This window comes from Dermacentor silvarum, chromosome 7, assembly GCF_013339745.2.
Source record: "Dermacentor silvarum isolate Dsil-2018 chromosome 7, BIME_Dsil_1.4, whole genome shotgun sequence".
Classification (NCBI taxonomy): Eukaryota; Metazoa; Arthropoda; class Arachnida; order Ixodida; family Ixodidae; genus Dermacentor; species Dermacentor silvarum.
In genome coordinates this window covers 153,654,359-153,672,087 of record NC_051160.1, presented here as the reverse complement: position 1 = coordinate 153,672,087, position 17,729 = coordinate 153,654,359, and the positions used below count along the sequence as shown (strand labels likewise).

Here is a 17,729-nt window from a genome sequence, read left to right as displayed (position 1 = left end):
ACGTAGCATGGCCGACCTGAGGAAGAGAGCCCACCTGAATCCGGGAGCGGCCCCACCCTCCCCCCCCCCCCCCCCCCGGAGCCTGAAGACATGGACACCCATAGCGGGCTCGCTACCTTGCAGGCGGGGAAACGCCCACGCGACCAGACCAATAGCCTGCTACGATACAGCACAGCAGTGGCGGACACGAGCCACCGCCCAAAACGCCAGGTATGAGGAGACCAACCTTGAAGCTGCGGCCTAACATTACGGCCGATCCACGGCAGGCGGGTAAACCGCCTCCGTAGTTCTGTACTGTGTATAGCTTGACGCGGGTTGGGGGGTTGGTGAGTGCAATGGCTGTCACCCTGAGCACTATTCTTTTTAGATACGTGTCAGGAACGGGGGCCCAAGTTGCACTTGAGTATTGTTTTCGAGAGGCCGGGTGTGTTCTCTATTGTTGCATTCGACGCGGTTATCGGGACGTCATTATGTACACTCTTCCATGGGTGCCTGTAATGGGCACCATTCGACCGTGTAGTCATGGCGGCTAATATTGAAGTATCGCTACGTGTAGCCACGTTAATGTACGAGGGCTCGGTGCAAGAAGGCGGCAATGTCAGCTAATTAAGTCGCCTACTCTTAGATAATGACTTGCATCTTGTGGGAATCCAAGAAACCAAAATAGCCAAGAGCTAACCGACAGAATGGTGTCCAATTTTCGTACTCACTTCGACGTGTGTGTTTCTCACGCTGTTGGTGGATCAGGTAGTTGCGCTATATATTCATTCGAAGAAACTTTGGCATTTGTGTGCAGTCAGTGTTTTCGTGTGAAACAGGTCGCCTTTTAGTGGCTGATTTTTGTTTTTGCGATAAGGATTTCCGTGTCATTTGTGTCTACGCACCGAATATTAAAACAGACCGGCGATCCTTCTCTGAGCGCCTTGAGCGCACGTAAACTGTGACAAGGTGGTAATACTGCTGGGCGATTTTAACTGTGTATGCACTGCTGGCGACGGCGCAAAATTTTCACACGTTCGCGATAAGAGTGCTGAATTGCTAACTGCAGTGGTGCAACGATTACGACTTGGAAGTTATCGGCAGTGTCTTCGCCAGTGGTACTCACCCGCAGTTTACCCACTTCCAGCGTGATAGCCACGCTCGGCTAAATAGATTATATGTGTCAGCCGAATTGGTGCCTTTGTGTAGTGAATATGATGTGCAACCCATTGCATATAGGGATCACTGCTTGGTAAATGCCACCTATGGGAAAAGACAGATCAAACACACCTTTAACTGGGACCTCTATAAATTGAACGCGCAGTTGTTGGGTGACGATGCTTTCGTTGATGCTGTTGCGAAGGAACTAGAAAGCCTGATTTCAGTCGAATTAGCAGCTTCACCATTAAATGGGAAGAACTTCAACAGAAAGTTAAATCTATGGCTATTGAAAGAAGCAGTGTCCTTCGGCATAACCTGAAACAGGCAGAAACAAACCTTCGCCAGCAACTGCAATTTTTCATCAGCATGGAAAGTGTCCAGCCTGGTGTGTGTGTTAACGAAATGAAGGAAGTGAAAGCCGATCTCAAAAGGATAGACTCTGAGAAATACAAGGCCGCCGTTGTGCGATCAAGGTCTGAGAAGCTGTGGGCGGGAGAAGCGCCAACAAAACGAGCTCTCTCAGACGAGAAAAGGTACGCATGTCGGAAGGAAATCCTCCAGCTAGCTAAAGGCAATGACATCACGTCCGACAAAAACGACATAAAACAAGGGATCGTCCATCACTTCAAAGCCTTCTTAGGTCAACCACGCGAACCTAAAGGATGGCTACCAGATGGAATTCTTTTCATTGATGCCAAAGCTCGATGAAGAATTAAGGCACGGCTAGAACATCCCATTACCCTGAGTGAGATAGAATGCGCAATAGACGAGTTGGCGCCCGGTAAAGCACCTGGGCCTGATGGCTTAGGGGCTACTTTCTATAAAACGTTTAAGTCAGCGCTGGCTCATGTCCTCCATCTAGTTATCAGCGAAGTTGTATGACCGAAAAAGATTGCCCTTGTCTTCACAACATCGCATATCGTGCTAATCCCGAAGAGTGATGGACGAAAAGAAACGTTGTTGCCAGGCTCATAGCGCCTGATAACTCTAGCCAACGTTGAATATAAAATATTCACGAAAGTTTTATCGAAACGACTGCAAGTGTCATCAAAACATTGGTAGGGCCTCACCAACTTGGGGTATTAAAGGCCACAGTATTACAACAAATGTACACAGTGTCGAAGTGTGCTAGAGTGTTGCGACGCGATTGGCGATTGCGTCGCGATGATGCAGATAGGTTTCGCGAAAGCCTTCGAGCTCGTCTCGCACAAGGCTCTACTATGCATACTCGAACATACGAACGTTGGCAGTGTCATAACGGAAGGCGTAACGTGGGCGTAGAAAAGACTGCTCAACGCGAATATTGTTAATGGGGAGCTCCACCGATAGCTTTCGTGTGCTCTCGTCCGGTGCGTCAAGGATGCCCGTTTTCCGCCCCTTCTGTTTGCTGCTTATCTCGAGCCACTCTGTTTGGCCATTAAAACAACGAACGCTTAGCAGGCTATCGACTACAGGCAGCACACGTTAAAATATTGGCGTATGCAGACGACATTGCGATTCTCTGCACAAATAAAGCCAGCATTAAAGAGGCACTGCTGTAGTCGAAAAGTTTTGCGATTCAACTGGAGCCCAGATAAACTGGGATAAAGGTTATGGCTTCTGGCATGGGGAGTTGGGAAGACACGCCGGAGACCTTTCTCGATTGAATTGGTCAAGGTTACCTACACAGTACCTGGGGTGCCTTTCGGAAGCTACCGTGATCCTGAACCGTACTGGCTCGACCAAGTTTCGAGAGCAAAGGAAAAGACTGACGGTTGAAGAGGCAAGCAATTGTCAATGTTTTCTAGAGCCACTGTTTGCAACCTTTTTTTAGTTTCCAAGATATGGTATGTCATGAATGTGTTGTGTGCTGAGCGGGTAAGCGTAGAAAAAATTTTCGCCACTTTCATTTGGGCCTCAACTTGGGAGAGCACGAGACGAACAAATTTGTTTTTTCCCGGTCAAGAAAGCTTGGCGCTGAGCCGTGCTCCCTCAAGGGCTGCAGAAGATAGCGTCAACCTTTCCCTTTCCCTCAAGAACCACTTATCATCATCGAGAAAGGTGGGCTTGTTCTGGTTCACTTGTTTTTGCGACAAATTGTGTCACGCTTTGTGTTTCTGCGGGATCAAAATGATCTCTTTCTTCGAACACTAATTCAAGTACGGCTGGGCAGACTTCTTCCGGGATTCGTTGTTTCGTCGGCTCAGAACATGCCGGAACTGTGAAAGGATACCTGCGTGAAGTGGTGATGTCATATAGGATGTTAAATGTGCGTTTCTCACAGCAGTATCTGTCCACCGTTACAAAGAAAAAATTGTACACAGATCTTGTGGACACGATGCTCCCCGTACCTTTGTAGCGCTCGCCACACCGTGGAGGCCCCGGACAGGACGTGCTAAAATGAGTGAAGAAAATGCCAGTACGGCCATCAACTAAGTCCTTCTTACAATTACATACAAACACACTTCCCGTTAAGACCTGGCTTCATAGAAAGGGTATTTTCATCCCCTGGAACACCAACTGCTTTTTATGTAAAAAACCAGAAACAATCGAACATGTTTTTCTGGATTGCTGGGACCCCATCTTTCACTGGGACGTTATGCAGAGAACGCTGAAGAAACAGTTACCCCTGGACCCGTATGAACTACGCTTTTTGCCAATAGATACCTCAGAGCAAGTACCGTACGACCTCATTATGGTCCTGGGCCTCCACGCTATGTGGAAAACTCGCATGCAAATTTGAACCTGCAGACTTGGTTGTAATACCGGTGCGAGAACACTTCATTGAGAGTGTTGTTTACGTCAGAGACGCTTACAAAGTACTGCCTGATCCACCACAATGGATGTCTGTACTCGATGAACTGGTGTCACTGAAAAGATTTTAGTACTGTGCTAGCCAAAGTGTGGCTGGCACGTTTTATCATTTGTAACCCTTGATTTTGTACGTCGGCAATGTAGTGGTATCGGCAATAAGGTATGATAACAATAAACGTCCGAGACGTGGTGTAGTGGTTATCACGTGCGCCTCACACGCGCAAGGTCCCTGGTTCGCGCGGGAACAAGCTGTTTCATTTTTACTTCTATTGCGATCGTATACGCGCAGAAGAAAAGGGGGAGCGAAATACTCTACTCCGTGCTCGGTTCCCGTGGTGTAGTGGTTATCACGTGCGCCTCACACGCGCAAGGTGAGGCGCGTGTGAGGCGCACGATGTGAGGCGCACGAGGTTTGATCCCGGGCGGGAACAAAGCTTTTTCATTTTTATTTCTATTGCGATCGTATACGCGCAGGAGAAAAAGGGGGTGCGAAACATACTACTCCGTTTTCTTAAATTTTTGAGCGCAAACAATCAGGGACGAAGAAAAGCAGACACAAGGACGAGCGCTTTCTAACAACACTTGTGCGCTTTCTAACTCGTCCTTGTGTCTCCTTTTCTTTGTCCCTGTTTGTTTGCGCACAAAAATTTAAGAAAATGAATGTGTTCCAACTAGGCCGACTCGTAGTTATGCTTCAACTCTACTCCGTGCTCGGTTCCCGTGGGGTAGTGGTTATCACGTGTGCATTCCACTTCCGGCCGCGAAAGCCTACGGACATGGTTATCATGTGCTCCGATGTGGCGGTGTTTGCGGCTATGAACAGCCGCCGTAACAGGTATACTTCAGCTGAACATGAGGATTACGAGGTCATCCTACCGACTTTGCCCACAGGTCGTACAGTTTTGAATACCATATTTTTACATGCTGACGTGCGTGCAAGGCCTTACCGAGTTGAAGAATTCCGGGACACGTTGGACCATCTGGCACTGCTCCCTGAGGGTAAAGCCTTAGGGGCATACCAGATGAGCCATGTGAGGGCCGTCGCCTTCAAGAACGCTGAAGGCGTCAAGAAAGCCCTGGCTATAGGTGAAATGAAAGGGAAAGGTCGCCGCTGTATAGTGGTGGACCCGATGAATCAAGACCTGCGCCTAAAGTTGCATTGGTTGTTGTTCAACGTTCGCGATGAAGATGTATGTGCTGCACTTGCAATGTTCGGGACTGTAACGGACGTCGCGAAAGAAAAGTGGCGAGTGTATGGCATCCAGGAGAAAACCACGACGACGCGGACGGTGAGCATCAAGCTTCATGCAGGTGTCAAGGTTGATGACCTCCCGCACCAGCTTCGTGTCGGTGGGGAATTGGCACTGCTAATTGCTCCGGGAAGAGCACCAGTGTGTTTGCGGTGTCATACCGCGGGGCATATACGGCGCGACTGCCGTGTCCCTCGCTGTGCTCCGTGCCGTCGTTTTGGGCATGACGAGAACTCATGTGTGAAGACATACGCAAGTGTAACAAGCCCAATGGGAAAAACGGACGTCACAGAGCTCGTCATGGACGAAGCTGACGCGGAAGAAGCGGCAGGAACGTCGCTTCAAGTGAATCAAAAGGAGATACGACCCGTAGACACGCCCTCGTATCCACAAGATAATGGAAAAGAAGGAGACCGGTGGGTTGTAGCAGAGACTGGCGTAAGGGATGTGCCTGCAAAAATCAGTGTAGGCACCGAGGCCGGCGAACCTTCAACAGAGCCAGCGAGTCAGTGCACGAGTAGCATGGACGTCACGGAAGAAGACAGCAGAGACGCAGTCAGCAAACTAGGACGCGAAGCTGCAACAGACGACTCGGACGGACAAGACGTCGCTGGCGCTGGGGAACCACCAACGAAAACGGTGGTGACTCGGCGTTCATCATTGAAGCCAAAACCCAACATTCCACCAGACAGAAAAGCGGTGCTGAAACCGCCAACGTAGCCGCGAGCTCTGGCACTCTGTGGCTTCTTTGGGACTATGACAACGCACATGAACGATCGAAAAAGGTTAGTGAGTGGAGCCTTCGGATACGCGACCCAAGCCGAAGCTCGAGGATTGCAGACGTCGGGAACAGATTGGCTTGTCGCTAATAACCTGCGGGTGTTTTGTTGTGTCTTTGCTCGCGAGGTATGCACCATGGCGTACATATCATTTTAATATATGGCGATAAATCTTAGCACAGCACTACGCATTGCGACTATCAATGTTCGAGGTTTGAATGCTAGAAAGAAGCAGTATCAGCTGAGTCGCCTTTTCTTGGAAAACGACTTAGACGTAGTTGCAGTGCAAGAAACAAAAATAAATAGCGAGGAACAAACTGACCGCATGGTGCTACCTTTCCGAGCTAGGTACGATGTTTGTGTTGCTCATGCTCTCGGCACATCAGGTGGATGTGCTATTTTCATGAGAAACAGTTTAGGAATAGTTGTTGAGAATGTGTTTGTGTGCCAGAGTGGTAGATTTGTTATAACTGATTTTTCAATGTCCGATACTGGTTGGCGAATAATATGCGTATATGCCCCTAATGCCGAAAATGAACGAGACGTGTTTTTTTGAACGGCTGAAGCAGTACTTGATGTGCTAAAGACAAATAATTATGCTTGGAGATTTTAATTGTGTTTGCTCAGTAGCTGATCGTGTCAAAAATGTTCCAGTAAAAGAAAAGAGTGCCTCGCGCTTGATCGCAATGGTACAAGAGCATAATTTAGAAGATATAGGACAGGTGTTGTCTAATGGTACCAGGCCAGTTTTTACACACTATCAGCGTGCTAGCCACGCGAGGCTGGATAGGATATACGTTTCATTGCAGTAGTAGCAGCATGCCACATTTATGTCGTTAAACATGTGTCATTCAGTGACCACTGTTTGGTGTTAGTCACATTTGGACGCGCAAAGAGGCTTCACGCTTTAATTGGAAGATGTGGCTATTTAATGACAAGCTGCTACATAATGAATCGTTCGTTGAGTGCGTAAAGGAAAAGTTCGGACAGCTATTTGCAAGACACGATGACGTGATAGAGTTGTGGGAGCTTTTTAAAGAAGAAATAAAGATTTGTGCAATAGAAAAAATTAGTGTAATGAAGTACGAAGAAGAAAAAAGGAGAAAGAAATGCAACAAGAACTGGACTTTGTGTACCGAGTAGAGGCAGATAAACCTGGTACGTTCGCAAAGCAGATCAACGAACTTAAGAGTCAACTGGAGCTTATCGACGAAGATAAGTACAGAGGAGCGGTGATCCGAGCAAGGGCGGACAAGCTATGGCTCGGCGAAACGCCCACAAAGCGAGCCTTTGCAGACGAAAAGGCTCACGCAAGGCAATACGTAATTCGGAAAATAAGTTATAAGAATGAAGTCACCGACGAACAAGCTAAAGTACACAGAGCGTTCCTCGAGCACTATAGCGAACTATTTCGAAGAAGTAACGATGTCCCGGAAGAATTCGAACGCGAGTTCCTGGCCAACATGGCAAAACTAGATGACGTAGACCGTGAATATCTGGAAGAGCCGATCAGCCAAAAGAAGTTGAAGATGCCATTGAGGATTTAGCTCGGGGGAAGTCTCCTGGACCTGATGGGTTGGGAGCGGCTTTCTATAAGGCCTTCAGAAAAGATGTGAGCCTCATTTTATTTTTGGTATTTAGTGGGGCGTATAGGCGAAAATATGCACCCCCGTCATTTGGGCGGTCGCATATAGTACTCATTCCCAAGACGGAAGACTCAGAAAAATTGCTGTCAGTTGGGTCTTACCGCCCAATAGCGCTGACTAACGTTGATTATAAATCTTTACTAAGATCTTGGCAAAGAGGTTACAGCGAGTTATAACACGAATTGTAGGACCGCATCAGACTTGCGGAATCAAAGGAAGATCAATCTACACAAATATTCACATTGCTAGAACCATTCTGGAATGCTGTGATGCGTGGGGTGAACATGTAGCATTGCTTCAACTTGATCTACAAAAGGCGTTTGATCGTGTATCACATAACGTTCTGTTTTCAGTTCTTCAGTATGTAAATGTTGGCTCGGTGCTCTTCGATAGAGTAAAGATGTGCTATGCTAATTGTACCGCCAACCTTATAATAAATAAGGAAGTAGGTAAGAGCTTTCACGTACGCTCAAGTGTGTGCCAGGGATTCCCTTTAAGTCCTCTACTATTTGCGTTGTACCTCGAGCCATTCTGCAGAAATATTTTTTATAACAACAGTATTGTAGGTTTTCGTTTACAGTCAACGGAAATAAAGCTGCTTACATACGCGGATGATATTGCTTTGTTTTGTAGCGATAAAGAAAGTTTCGCGACTGCGGTAAAGGATGCTTTATCTTTTGTAAAATGACTGGTAGCGTGATAAACTTTGATAAGTGTTTAGGGGTGTGGCATGGAACATGGCAAAGCACCCCACCCATCTTTTTGAATGTGAAGTGGACCGTTGCGCCGACAAAGTATCTCGGGGTGCCGCTTGAGCACTATAAAGAGGCGGGGCAATTCTGGGAAAATGAAACAATGAAGGTGCGAGAAAAGCAGTTAAATGGGGTGGTCGTAGTCTTTCGATGTTTTCCCGCGCGATGGTCTGCAACCTGTTTGCCGTTGCCAACGTGTGCTATGTATTGCAAATATTGTGTATTACTAGAGTTCATGTGCAACGTTTGCATCGGGTGCTGGCAGTGTACGTATGGGGATCCAATTGGGAGCGAACGAGTCGAACAAACTTATTTCGATCTGTCAAAATAGGGGGGCTTGGACTGGCGCATCTGTTCTTTAAGCAGATAGTTTGTCGTTTTGCCTTTTTAAGAGACCAAAAAGACCCTTTCCTGGTTAGAGTGATGCAACTGAGACTAGGTACGGCCCTTCCTGAATTCATTGTATCTAGCAGTGTTAACAGTGGCCCTATGAGTGGATTTTTGAAAGAAGTGATATGGGCATTCCGGTTTCTGAAGGTGCGCTTCTCAATGGAGTACCTCAGCCACGTTCCCAAAAAACGTCTCTATAAAGATCTAATTGACGTGGTATTGCCAGTGCCGCTGTATAGATCGATGTTCAGAGTGGGGAGTGAGAGAAACGTCCTAAAAAGGGTAAAAAGTATGCGTGTCAGGCCATCGGCAAAGTCTTTCTTTTTTCAGCTGCATTCCAATACACTACCTGTAAAACCGTGGCTTCAGGAAAGAGGTATTTTTATCCCCTGGTCTGTGGATTGTTTACTATGCCACAAGGAAGAGACAATTGAACACGTATTCATAGACTGCCTGGATGCCGTTTTCCACTGGGACGTCATGCAGTGAACTATAAAGAAAGACTTGCCCATAACACCCTATGGCATCCGTTTTCTCCCAACGCAACATGAAGGAGGAGTGCCATACGACATGTTTATGTTATTAAGGTTGCACAGCCTGTGGCGCACCCGAATGGCTGTTAGACACGCTGACATAAATGTTCGAAGTACTCGTGAATATTTTATTGAAAGTGTCTGTTACATAAAAGAAGTGTTCGATGCGCAAAACGAAAAGCCAGAATGGATTAATGTGTTAAACGAGCTTGCGAACATTAGGCGGTTTTAATCTCGTGCACACCAAAGACTGGTGGGCACTTTTACCAATTGTGAAGTGTCGAAATTTTGTCTGTATTTTGCAAAAGGCAATAAAAAAGTGGTTATCACGTGCGCCTCACACGCGCAAGGTCCCCGGTTCGATCCCGGGCGGGAACAAAGCTTTTTCATTTTTATTTCTATTGCGATCGTATACGCGCAGAAGAAAAGGGGGAGCGAAATACTCTACTCCATGCTCGGTTCCCGTGGTGTTGTGGTTATCCCGTGCGCCTCACACGCGCAAGGTCCCCGGTTCGAACCCGGGCGGGAACAAAGCTTTTTCATTTTATTTTCTATTGCGATCGTATACGCGCAGAAGAAAAGGGGGAGCGAAATACTATACACCATGCTCGGTTCCCGTGGTGTAGAGGTTATCACGTGCGCCTCACACGCGCAAGGTCCTCGGTTCGATCCCGGGCGGGAACAAAGCTTTTTCATTTTATTTTCTATTGCGATCGTATAAGCGCAGAAGAAAAGGGGGAGCGAAATACTATACACTATGCTCGGTTCCCGTGGTGTAGTGGTTATCACGTGCGCCTCACACGCGCAAGGTACCCGGTTCGATCCCGGGCGAGAACAAAGCTTTTTCATTTTATTTTCTATTGCGATCGTATACGCGCAGAAGAAAAGGGGGAACGAAATACACTACTCCGTTTTCTTAAATTTTTGAGCGCAAACAAACAGGGAAGAAGAAAAGGAGACACAAGGACGAGCGTTTTCTAACAACACTTGTGCGCTTTCTAACTCGTCCAATTGTGTCTCTCTTTTTGTTTAGAACTTTTATTCAAATAGAAAGCAAGTACATAGATAAAAATCACTTTGGTCTGCTTGACCAGTGTGGTAGACTAAAATATCTTGATTTTTGCCAAGTCATCAAGTACCGAAAGCCAATCTGGAGGCTCGGCTAAAGAGCTATAGACCTCGTGCATGTAGGTTACGTTCTCTATAAAGTTTTCTCTGGTTGACTTTATTTTGGGGTCTGCCTGCCTAACTGCCATTCTTGTCACCCAAAGGCTATGACGGCCCAGTATCATAATCACGTCATAAGGAACGTTATTTTCAATGTGTACTGAAAGATATCGAATTCCATATGGTGTTATCGGTAACTCTTTCTTCAGGGTTCGTTGCAACACATCTCAAAAAAATACTGGATCCCAACAATCAATAAACGTGTGCTCGATGGTTTCGGGTTTCTTACACAAGAGGCAGTTGGTCGTCCAAGGTACAAATATTCCTTTCTCATCTAGCCATGTTTTTACCGGGAGTGTGTTTGTGTGTAATTTGAAAAAGAACGTTTTAACAGCTCCTTGAACAGTCATTCTTCTAACTCTCTTTAAAACACCCTGCCCTGGGCCTCTATTGTTTAGGGATCTGTATAATGGGACTGGCATCATCACACCAAATTAATCTTTATACAGCTTCTTTCTCGGTACAAGGCTTAGGTACTCGAAAGAGAAGCGTGTTTTAAGTATCCTAAATGTCGCCACTAATTCTCTGAAGTAACCTTTTACGCCACAATCAAATGTAGTCGCACTAGACACAACAAATTCAGGCAATACATTTTTCAAGCGCATTTGTATAATTTCTCTCAAAAATGGGTCTCTCTGGTCCCGCGTGAACATAAAACGCGACACAATCTGCCGGATGATCAGATGCGAAAGGCCCAGGCCTCCGTCTTTCACTGAGCGAAATAGATTAGTTCGGCTAACTCTCTCCCAACTGGAGCCCCCAATGAACACCGCAAATATTCGGTGCACTTTTTGCACATGGACGCGTGACATTGATAAAAATTGCAGCACATACCACACTTTGGCAATCAAAAACACATTGCACGCACTGGCCCGAGCAAACATCGATAATTCACGGCCTTGCCATCCTCCAACTTTCTCCTTCACCCTTGGCGTCAGGTCATCCCAGTAGTCTGTTGTTTGGTTATAATGCTCAAGAGGAACGCCTAAATACGTAGACGGACCTCTTGCCCACGTAAGGCTCGCAAATTTTTCTGGTTTAATGTCCCATGTTCCGTGCCAGAAACCGATACTTTCTCCCAGTTTATCGCGCAGCCTGTCTGTTTACAAAAATCTTTGGTGACGCTAATGGCTTCTTCTACGCTTTTGCGGTCAGTGCAAAAAACACCTACGTCATCAGCGTAGGCAAGGATTTTCACGTGATGCGTCTGAAGCCTGAAACCATGTACCTTTTCGTTATTAATAAGACTAAGGCAGAAGGGTTCAAGGTAAAGAGCGAAGAGCAGTGATGACAACGCACATACTTGCTTTATAGATGACCGGACGTCAATATTCTGGGTGAGGTTCTTGTTAACTATAATGCGCACAGTACAATCACTATAAGCCATCTTTAAAGCTTCTGATAACACTTTGCCAACATTGGCATGCTGAAACACAGAAAAAAGAACATCGTGTGTGACACGATGTTCGATGTGGAAGGCGATAACAAAGCCTTAGCGAGATCGAGTTGTAACATTGCAACTCGTCCAGATATAGCATCACAGCATTCGAGAACACTGCGGGCTACATGCACATTTGTACATATCGAACGCCCTTTTATTCCACATGTCTGGTGCGGTCCAACGAGAAGCATAATAACGCTTTGCAGACGTTTAGCCAAAATTTTTGTGTAGATTTTATAGTCAACATTTGTAAGAGTTATTGGGCGATAGGCCCCTACTGATAAACGTTTCGCAGGATCATCCATTTTAGGCATTAAAACCATATGAGCAGCGCGAAAGGAAGGCGGTAACAATTTTTCCTCATAAGCGTTTTGAATTACCTTATGCAAAATGGGGCTGATTTCCTCGATGAACATTTTGTAAAAAGCTGCGCCTATTCCATCTGGTCCGGGTGTTTTTCCTGGAGCCAATTCTTTAATGGCACTTCTCACTTCATCTATACTTATTCGCTGTTCTAATCGCGTGTTAACTTCTTCATAAAGCCTGGGTATTAAGTTAATAACCTCGGTTCTTAGCCCAGTTTTCCCGTCCTTGTTATTCGCAAATAATTCGCTGTAATGCTCAACAAATGCTTGCTCAATTTTACTCCTGTCTGATGTCACTTCATTGCAATAGAGGATCTGTCGTATTTCATTTTGAGCCGCATATTTTCTTTCATCGGACATCGCTCGCTTGTTGGGCGTTTCACCAAGCCACATCTTCTCAGCTCGCGCCCTTATCACTGTGGCCCTGTACTTTTCCGTTGCAATTACTTCTAGTTTGTTTTTTACTTCACCAATTGCTTTTATGTACATGCCGCGATTGCTGCTTTCCATGCACATAAGAAAATCAAGTTGGCACTGGAGTTCCTTTTCATTAGTCTTTTGCATTTGACTATTAATGCTTCCCCTTTCAATCGCAATCATCTTGACTGCGTTCTTAAAGTTTTCCCACTCAGCTGCCCAAACATGTGATACCGTGGATGCCATTTGTTCAATTCTTCTTGTTACACACTCCATAAATTTTTCGTCATGTAAAAGTTTCACATTGAATTTCCATAAAGCCCAATTAAAACGGCTTTTTCTCAAGTTGGTTCGTAGTGTAGCCATTACAAGGCTATGGTCGCTAAATGACACATGTTTCACTTCGTAGTGGTCACAATCTCTGGCAAGGTCGACTGTAACATATATCCTATCCAGCCTAGCACAGCTTCCGCATTGATAATGGGTGTAGGTAGGGCGGCTTCCTCTTTACAATAAATATCCAAGATCCTCTAAATAATATTCCTGAAGCAGTGAAACAAGCAACCGTGAACTTTTATCTCGTACAGGGTTGCTTTTGGCTCGATCTTCAGCGAAACACACACAATTAAAGTCGTCAAACATAATTAAACATTTTTCGCATTTCAAAAATTTTTCTAACTCTTCAAACAACACAACGCGCTCATAATCGGTGTTTGGTGCGTATATACAGATAGCACGCCATTCCCTTGCACAATACGAAAAGTCAAGAACAAGCAATCGTCCCGCCTCCGACGCAACAACTTTTTCGCCTTCGATGTTTACGTTATTCCTTATGTAAATTGCACAACCGCCGGATGTGCCTACTGCGTGGCTAACACAAACATTCAAATGCGTTCGAAAAGTTTCCACTATGCGATCCGTCTGCTCCTCACTTTCAATCTTTGTTTCTTGCACGGCTACTATGTATAAGTTATTTTCCAGAAAAAGTCGGTTAAGTTGATTTTGTCGTTTCTTGGTCGCCAATTCTCGTACATTTACAGTGGCAACACGCAAGGCAAGACCGAGCCTTTCGTCTTTAAGTTGCGAAGAGCTGAAGGATCGCGCAGTGTTTACCTCAGGGAGCAAGGGTGCATTAGAGCCTTCACTGAGTTGCGGCCGTGGTTGGTCGGGATGAACTCGCTGTCTGTTGCCTGCCTTGTCAACCGAAGTTCGGTGACTGGACGGGACAGCATCGTCCATGCGTTGTCGCTTTGGCTGTCCCATGTTGCTTACTTAGCAAGGGGTAGCGAGACCCCGCCTTTATTCCGGCGGTTTCTCCAGCGGGCGTCTAACAGAAAGAATGTTCGGTTTCGGCTTCAACGACGTTCGTCGCGTCAAAGCCGTTTTCATTGGCGGCCCCCCGTCATCTGCATGATCGAGATGGTCTGGTTCACCAACACTGTCGCTGTGCATACGCTTTGTCGACGCCTCTACAACGCCATGCATCGTTTCACACTGCACTGTCGACGTTTCATTTGGCGGTGTGTCCTGAGGTTCACTTGACGGTTTCCTCTGCGGTAAACACTTTTCGGCCATTTCGTTGTGCACGTCTTCACTATTTGGTCTTGTCGCATTTTCTTACAGCTCTTTCCTTTCACTAGTTGTTGACTCACGTTGATGTATCACTGCCGGGGGCGTTTCCACCGCTTTTTGTTTCACCGTCACCGTCACTGCTACTTCTTCAGCTTCAGCCTCATCCATGATGTTGTCCGATACGTCAGCGTCCTTTCTGGGGCCCGTTATGTTCGCGTACGTGGGTACGAACTGGGTTTCGTCATGGCCGAACCGGCGGCACCGTGAACATCGGGGGATTCGGCAGTCGCGGCGGATATGCCCTTTTCCTTGGCAGCGAAAGCAGAGCGGTGCCTTGCCAGGAATAACTACGAGGGCAGGCTCACCGGCGACACGTACTTGATAAGGGATGTCTTCAATTGTGACTCCGGCCTTTAGCCTAAGGTTCAGCACGCGCGTTGTCGTAGCCTTTTCCGAAATTCCGAGGACACGCCATCGCTCCTTTGTCGCTTCCATCACCTCGCCGTATGGCTCGAAAGCCATACGAATGTCGTCGTTCGTCACATTAGGAAGGACCCAGTGGATTTTCACTCGGACATCTTGGTTATTCGGGTCTACTACCAGACACTTTCTGCCTTTCACAGTAATATTCCCAGTCGTCAACAACTTCTTCATACTTTCATGACTCTTGAACGTAACAGCCCACACATGATTCATTTGAAATGCTCCTCAGGCAGCAATTCCAAGGGCATCCCGGTAGTCTTCAACCATGTACGGCCTTGCTCGTGGGTCACCGTGCAAAAAAAGCGTTTTCAAAACAATCCGACCTTTTGGCAGATGAGGCAGCAACACTTGGTAGTCCTGGTTGTCTTCCATGTCGTCCCTGTTTCCGTGGCTAAGCTGGGCCGCTAGCACCGCCCCGTTGGAGCACATGAAAACACGTCCGTACGCTTTCGCGGCCGGAAGTGGAATCCTCCTCTCGTCCTTGTGTCTCCTTTTCTTCGTCCCTGTTTGTTTGCGCACAAAAATGTAAGAAAATGAATGTGTTCCAACTAGGCCGACTCGTAGTTATGCTTCAACTCTACTCCGTGCTCGGTTCCCGTGGTGTAGTGGTTATCACGTGCGCCTCTCACGCGCAAGGTCCCCGGTTCGATCCCGGGCGGGAACATGGCTTTTTCATTTTTATTTCTATTGTGATCGTATACGCGCAGAACAAAAGGGGGAGCGAAATACTCTACCCCGTGTTCGGTTCCCGTGGTGTAGTGGTTATCACGTGCGCCTCACACGCGCAAGGTCCCCGGTTCGATCCGGGCGGGAACAAAGCTTTTTCATTTTTATTTCTATTGCGGTCGTATACGCGCAGAGCAAAAGGGGGAGCGAAATATTCTACTCCGTGCTCGGTTCCCGTGGTGTAGTGGTTATCACGTGCGCCTCATACGCGCAGGGTCCCCGGTTCGAACCCGGGCGGGAACAAAGCTCTTTCATTTTTATTTCTACTGCGATCGTATACGCGCAGAACAAAAAGGGGAGCGAAATATTCTACTCCGTGCTCGGTTCCCGTGGTGTAGTGGTTATCACGTGCGCCTCATACGCGCAAGGTCCCCGGTTCGATCCCGGGCGGGAACAAAGCTTTTTCATTTTTATTTCTATTGCGATCGTATACGCGCAGAACAAAAGGGGGAGCGAAATGCTCTACTCCGTGTTCGGTTCCCGTGGTGTAGTGGTTATCACGTGCGCCTCACACGCGCAAGGTCCCCGGTTCGATCCTGGGCGCGAACAAAGCTTTTCATTTTTATTTCTACTGCGATCGTATACGCGCAGAAGGGGGAGCGAAATACACTACTCCGATTTCTTAAACTTTTGAGCGCAAACAAACAGGGACGAAGAAAAGGAGACACAAGGACGAGCGCTTTCTAACAACACTTGTGCGCTTTCTAACTCGTCCTTGTGTCTCCTTTTCTTCGTCCCTGTTTGTTTGCGCACAAAAATTTAAGAAAATGAATCTGTTCCAACTAGGCCGGCTCCCAGTTATGCTTCAACTCTACTCCGTGCTCGGTTCCCGTGGTGTAGTGGTTATCACGTGCGCCTCTCACGCGCAAGGTCCCCGGTTAGATCCCGGGCGGGAACAAAGCTTTTTCATTTTATTTCTATTGCGATCGTATACGTGCAGAAGAAAAGGGGGAGCGAAATACTCAACTTCGTGCTTGGTTCCTGTGGTGTAGCATTCCCCTTCCGGCTTCCGAAGCGAGCGGTTGTGTAAGCATGTGCTCCCTCGGAGCGGATACAGCGGCCAATGGCCGCGGAATCAGGTCTTCTGATAACCCTTACAAAAATGGGTTTGACTTTTCAGTCACCCGCGAGTCACCAACCAGTCACCCCAGTCACCTCCCTGTGGACTCGTCCTTCCTGTATACCTAGTCTGCAGATTTTCTGCAGACTCCGTGTAGACAGCCTGCGGACTTGTCTGTGTAATGTGCGTGCACGCCCAGTGCGCGCGCGTGTGTGTATACGTATACGAATATATATATTCTGAACCATGAAAGGTTTTGTCATTAAAAAAACGGTTAGTTTTGCCATTCTTACATTGCGAAAACTTTGCCACTGATTGCTATAAGCACAGTCTGACAATGGCACTAACCTAAGGCAATTAATTAATATTAATTGAAATGAGGTAATGGCTACATAACCTGCATTAAATACAGCAGTGGAACTATGGGTCGATTCACAGCATGGATGTGCGCATACATATATACAGGGTGCCACACAACGCCATGCGATCACCGTAAACATGGTCGCTTCTGTTGCCGTCCAACAGATGGCGCCACCGGGAGCGCGGGAGTGCCGGCAAAATATACAGGTGCTACTATTTTCCCGTCTTCAGCTGTCGGCATGTCGGTACATGTGCGTGCGCGCTGCATTCACGCCGGCCGATGTGTAGTTTATTGGTGTGTACGCCGTGCCGACAGAAAGTGTGGTGCTTTTTCTGTGTATTAATGATCCAAAACGCCTGGGACCGCGTAATGTAGCGTGCAGTATCTTTCGTGTGCTACGCCGATGATTATCGTAGTTAGGCCCGTTCGCACTTTCTTTGTTCCTGGCTCGTAAAAAGCCTCAGGTACTCTCGCCACGCTCGCACCGGATCACAGCGCACGGAAGAACTTGTTGAAAGTGGTGCTATCACGTGCTATTAGTTCATCTACAATTGTACAGTGCTTACGCTGGATGGGCCGTGCACCGACGGTTCTTGCCGCGGTACCTGTACGATGCCGCGGAACCTGTGACACGAAGGAGTGGTTGCCGAGTACGCCTAACAGGTAAGTCCGGCGCTTGCGCGAATTCTTGTAGTCTGTGAAGTGTACATTGTTGTATAGATCGCAAGATGACTAGTAAAGCGACAGAGATGATAGATGTGCTTTCCGAATCTTCGTTGTTTTGTGGCAGTGCA

General features: G+C 47.1%; 9 non-coding genes across 9 annotated transcripts; all 9 read left to right on the top strand.

The window, feature by feature from the left end:
* The first annotated feature begins 9,741 nt into the window (after window positions 1-9,741).
* On the top strand, window positions 9,742-9,814 carry Trnav-cac (transfer RNA valine (anticodon CAC)). The gene has a single exon. It is a non-coding gene; the product is annotated as a tRNA-Val (tRNA).
* Window positions 9,815-9,894: 80 nt separating this feature from the next.
* On the top strand, window positions 9,895-9,967 carry Trnav-cac (transfer RNA valine (anticodon CAC)). The gene has a single exon. It is a non-coding gene; the product is annotated as a tRNA-Val (tRNA).
* Window positions 9,968-10,047: 80 nt separating this feature from the next.
* On the top strand, window positions 10,048-10,120 carry Trnav-cac (transfer RNA valine (anticodon CAC)). The gene has a single exon. It is a non-coding gene; the product is annotated as a tRNA-Val (tRNA).
* Window positions 10,121-15,379: 5,259 nt separating this feature from the next.
* On the top strand, window positions 15,380-15,452 carry Trnae-cuc (transfer RNA glutamic acid (anticodon CUC)). The gene has a single exon. It is a non-coding gene; the product is annotated as a tRNA-Glu (tRNA).
* Window positions 15,453-15,532: 80 nt separating this feature from the next.
* Trnav-cac (transfer RNA valine (anticodon CAC)) lies at window positions 15,533-15,604 on the top strand. Its single transcript has one exon. It is a non-coding gene; the product is annotated as a tRNA-Val (tRNA).
* An 80-nt stretch (window positions 15,605-15,684) lies between these two features.
* On the top strand, window positions 15,685-15,757 carry Trnam-cau (transfer RNA methionine (anticodon CAU)). The gene has a single exon. It is a non-coding gene; the product is annotated as a tRNA-Met (tRNA).
* Window positions 15,758-15,837: 80 nt separating this feature from the next.
* Window positions 15,838-15,910, top strand: Trnam-cau (transfer RNA methionine (anticodon CAU)). The gene has a single exon. It is a non-coding gene; the product is annotated as a tRNA-Met (tRNA).
* Window positions 15,911-15,990: 80 nt separating this feature from the next.
* On the top strand, window positions 15,991-16,063 carry Trnav-cac (transfer RNA valine (anticodon CAC)). Its single transcript has one exon. It is a non-coding gene; the product is annotated as a tRNA-Val (tRNA).
* Window positions 16,064-16,339: 276 nt separating this feature from the next.
* Window positions 16,340-16,412, top strand: Trnae-cuc (transfer RNA glutamic acid (anticodon CUC)). Its single transcript has one exon. It is a non-coding gene; the product is annotated as a tRNA-Glu (tRNA).
* The last annotated feature ends 1,317 nt before the right edge of the window (window positions 16,413-17,729 follow it).